Below are 4,759 nucleotides of genomic sequence, written 5' to 3' on the forward strand. Positions count from 1 at the left end.
TCCAACTCTTATGAAAGACACTAATATACATATTAATATACATATCCAAGAAATACAACAAACTTCAAACTAAATAAACCCTAATAGACCTACTCTGAAACACATACTAATCAGAATGTCAAAAGCCGATAAAGAGATAATCCTGAAAGCAGCAAGGGAAAAGAGATTTGTCACATTTTACAAAGGACTCACAGTAAGACTAGGTGTCATTTCTCATCAGAAACCATGAAGGTCAGAAGGCAGTGTTATGATGTATTTAAGGCACTGAAAGAGAAAAACTACCAGCCAGAAATTCTTTATGCAGCAAAACTGTCCTTCAAAAATGAGGGTGAATTTAAAAGATTCACAGATAAACAGAGATTGATGTCAACAAGAAATACTAAAGGGAGAAAAAAATAAATAAAAATGTGGTTTTTAGGTGCTCTTGGAAAAAAAAAAAAGAAATACTATAGGGAGTTTTACAGGCTGAAAAGAAAAGAGAGGAAAGAGAGAGTCCTGGAGTAGAGTTAAGAAATTAAGATAGTAATGGTAACTAAAAGGATAAAAAGAAAACAAAAAATGAGACATATAAAAACCAAAGGATAAAATGGCTGAAGTAAATACTTCATTTACATTAATAACATTGAATGTTAGTATATTAAACTCCTCAATCAAAAGATACAAATTGCAGAATGGATAAAAATGTATGCTCCAATTATATGCTATTTACAAGCAACTCATCTTAGACACAAAGACACAAAGAGGCTGAAAGTGAAAGGTTGATATTCCATGCAAACAGTTACCAAAAAAGAGCTGGGGTAGCTATACTAATATTGGACAAAATAGACTTTAAATGCAAAAGGTCACAAGACACAAAGAAGGATACTATATATTAACAAAAGAGGAATCCACCAAGAAGAAATAATCATAAATAGTTATGCACCTAAATCATGGTGCGCAAAAATACTTGAGGTAAACACTGGCAAAATTAAGGGAGAAATAGAAATTTCTACAAAAATAGTTGGAGACTTCAATACATCACTCTCATTAAGATACGACAAGGATGGGAAACGGACTTTGGCCCAGTGGTTAGGGCGTCCGTCTACCACATGGGAGGTCCACGGTTCAAACCCCGGGCCTCCTTGACCCGTGTGGAGCTGGCCATGCGCAGCGCTGATGCGCGCAAGGAGTGCCGTGCCACGCAAGGGTGTCCCCCGCGTGGGGGAGCCCCACGCGCAAGGAGTGCGCCAGTGAGGAAAGCCGCCCAGCGTGAAAAGAAAGAGCAGCCTGCCCAGGAATGGCGCCGCCCACACTTCCCGTGCCGCTGACGACAACAGAAGCGGACAAAGAAACAAGACGCAGCAAATAGACACCAAGAACAGACAACCAGGGGAGGGGGGGAAATTAAATAAATAAATAAATCTTTAAAAAAAAAAAAAAAAAAAAAAGATACGACAAGGAGACAGAGAATCAATAAAGAAACAGAGAACTTGAATAATATGATAAATGATCTAGAACTTACACACATATACAGAACATATACAGAACATTACACCCCCAAACAGCAGGATATACATTCTTCTCAAATGACATGAATCATTCTCCAGGATAGACCATATGTTGAGTCACAAAATAAGTCTCAATTTTAAAAGTTGTAAATTATACAAAGCACTTCCTCTGACCATGGTGGAACGAAGCTGGAAATCAATAACAGGTGGAGAAATGGAAAATTCATTATTATATGGAAGTTTAACAACACACTCATAAGCAATCAGTTGGTCAAAGAAGAAACTGGAAGAGAAACCAGTAACTATCTCAAGACAAATGAAAAGGATACCCACTGTTACCACTGTTATTCAACATTGTACTGGAAGTTCTAGCCAGGGCAGTTAGGTAAGAAAAAGAAATTAAAGGCATCCAAATTGGAAAGGAGGAAGTAACACTTTCACTATATGCAGATTATATAATCCTATATGTAAAAAGTTTCAAAAAACTACAACAAAGCTACCAGAGATAATAAACAAGTTCGGCAAAAATACAAGACCAACACACAAAAATCAGCAGTTTCTATCCACTAGTAATGAGCAATCTGAGGAGGAAATCAAGGAAAAAAATCTATTTACAATAGCAAATAAAGGATCAAATATCTAGGAATACATTTAACAAGGATGTAATGGACTTGTACACAGAAAACTACAAAAATTCCAACAAATTACTTTGCAGAAATGGAAAAACCAATTATCAAATTTATTTGGAAAGTTAAGGGGCCCTGAACAACCAAAAACAACTTGAAAAAGAACAACATTGGAGAACACATACTTCCTGACTTTAGAGCATATTACAAAGCTACAGTGGTCAAACAGTGTAGTACTGGCCTTCCCACGTGGTCATCATGTTGGACAACTTTCCCACCAATCTACATCCCATGTCTCAGTTCAGTGCTGCCATTATTGTCCTTAACAGTGAAAGTAACTTTGCCTGAGCAGATGCAGAGGGTGTCAACCAAACCAAGTATGGGGAGTTGATTTAGGAAGACTGTGTGGATCTGATTGCAAAGCTACCTTGTGTACCAGAACCTCTACTGAAGAAGAAGCAGTACTGGAGCCACTGACATTAAGCTAGGCTAGCCCCACAATTTCACCAACATGTTAGGCTACCCCGATGCTCAGTTCACTGGGCTCATGCACATGTATCTCACCATCCACAGTGACCATGAGGGCAGCAATGTAAGTGCCCATACCAGCCATTTGGTGGGCAGTGCCCTTTCTGACCCCTGCCTGGTCTTTGCCACAGCCATGAATGGGTTGATAAGGCCCCTACATGGACTGACAAATCAGGAAGTACTTGTATGACTGACACAACTACAAAAGGAAGTTGGCAAAGATACGTCAGATGAGAAATTAGGAGACTATATCTGGAACACACTCAGCTCAGGACCAGTTGTCCCAGACTACGGCCATTCTGTATTAAGAAAGACTGATCCACGATAGGTCTGTCGGTGAGAGATTGCTCTGAAACACCTGCCTAAAGATCCCATGTTTAAGCTGGTTGCTCAGTTGTACAAGATTGTGCCCAATGTTCTCTTAGAGCAGGACAAGGCCAAGAATCCCTGGCCCAATGTAGATGCTCATAGGGAAGTGCTGCTCCAGTTCTATGACATGATGGAGATGAATTACCACATGGTCCTGTTTGGAGTGTCACGAGCACTGGGCGTACTGGCACAACTCATCAGCAGCTGAGCCCTAAGGTTTCCCTCTAGAGAGACCCAAGTCCATGAGCACGGATGGTCTGATGAAGTTTGTGGATTCTAAGTCAGGGCAAAACAGGAGATTGGGTGGAAACTACCAGAAAGTGAGGAAACTTAAAAAAAAAAAATTACACTTCTGACTTTTGTTTGAGGGGGCCTTTAAATTTTTAAGATTAATAAATTGTACCTGAGGCACTGATAAGTTTGAAGCTAAAATATAAATTAAGACTTTAAAAGTGATTCCCTCTCCAAAATAGCTCCCTTCCCTTTCCTGGTATGAGTTGCCCATCAAGATGACCAGGACTAATGCATGTGGTATGTGTCAGGTTTGACCCCCCCACCATCTCTAGAGTAGGAATCTAGTTCCTTTTTTTCTCTAGGTCAAAGCTGGTTACAGAGAGTTTGCGGTCACTTTGGGGGTTTGGTTCTTCTACTCTGTCCAGCCCACATTAGGCCAGCAAACCAGGACTCTGCCCCTTCTCCTGCCAGAGGATTCATGTTATACTAAACCCCATTGCCCTCTCCTCTGCACACAGAACACCCCCCAGACAGAGCCTATTGGTTAGTTGGACATGGCTTTGGCATTTTTTTATGCTACCAGGTGAGCAGAGAAGCCACATGCCATGGCATCTGTCAGGACTGGTAACCATTATTTGATTTTATTTCCCTTTTTAAAATTGTCCCATTCAAGTTAGGGTCTGGGAGGTGTTCTCTTCCTGACTACTTCAGTACCTTCGTTCAGGCTTTCTATTCCTGCTATGCCTCAGGCTGAAGATGCTCTGGGCCTTCCTCTCGGTATCTACTAGAGAACTTTTTTCAGAGGCTGTATAAACCACTGTCTGGTCTGTGGTCCTTTCGCATTCATTTGGCTTTATAAGTGCTCACTGTGAACTAAGAGTTATACTTCCACAGAAAACAAGCCACTACCTTCTGACCATTTTTTTTTCCTAATAGACTATAGGGCAAAGAACAGGTACTTGGTACGTGCGATCTTCATTGTCTTCATGTCTTCATCTCTTTTTTGAACAGGGAAGTGATTTGAGATTGTACATGGTACTTATTAAATATTTTGGTCCTGGGGCTGAGGGCATTAGAAATAGTAAGCCTCCTTCTTCACCGCCTACTACATGAAAATGCCCCCTTATATATCAAAGTTCTTTTCCCATCTCTTCCCCAAGGGCTCAAAGTACAGTGTTTGCTTTAGAAGCCCCATTTACACAGGTTTTCAGTGACTCAGAATGTTCTACTGCCTTTTCTTTAAGGACTGAAATGCCCTCCCGCTGTGCCCCTTTCCTTCCTTACAACTCCTTCCTGTGTTTGTGTCAGTCCCCAATCACTAAAACCACACCACTGAGATGGACACACTGTCTGTAAACCCCTGGGTAACTGTCAAGTCATGTTGCAGACTTCAGGCTGTTCTGTATAAAATGTAAAATAAAAGTTTTTATTAACAAAACAAAAATAGTTGTTATATATTTTAAAAGTGCTATTATCAACAGTGACAAACGTTCCACATCAGTGTTGGTGGTGGGG

The 4,759-nt window shown here is 40.5% G+C and overlaps 1 pseudogene; it reads left to right on the forward strand.

The window, feature by feature from the left end:
• Window positions 1-225: 225 nt before the first annotated feature.
• LOC101443334 (citrate synthase, mitochondrial-like) lies at window positions 226-4,357 on the forward strand (annotated as a pseudogene).
• The last annotated feature ends 402 nt before the right edge of the window (window positions 4,358-4,759 follow it).

The sequence above is a fragment of the Dasypus novemcinctus genome, chromosome 2, assembly GCF_030445035.2.
Source record: "Dasypus novemcinctus isolate mDasNov1 chromosome 2, mDasNov1.1.hap2, whole genome shotgun sequence".
NCBI lineage: Eukaryota > Metazoa > Chordata > Mammalia > Cingulata > Dasypodidae > Dasypus > Dasypus novemcinctus.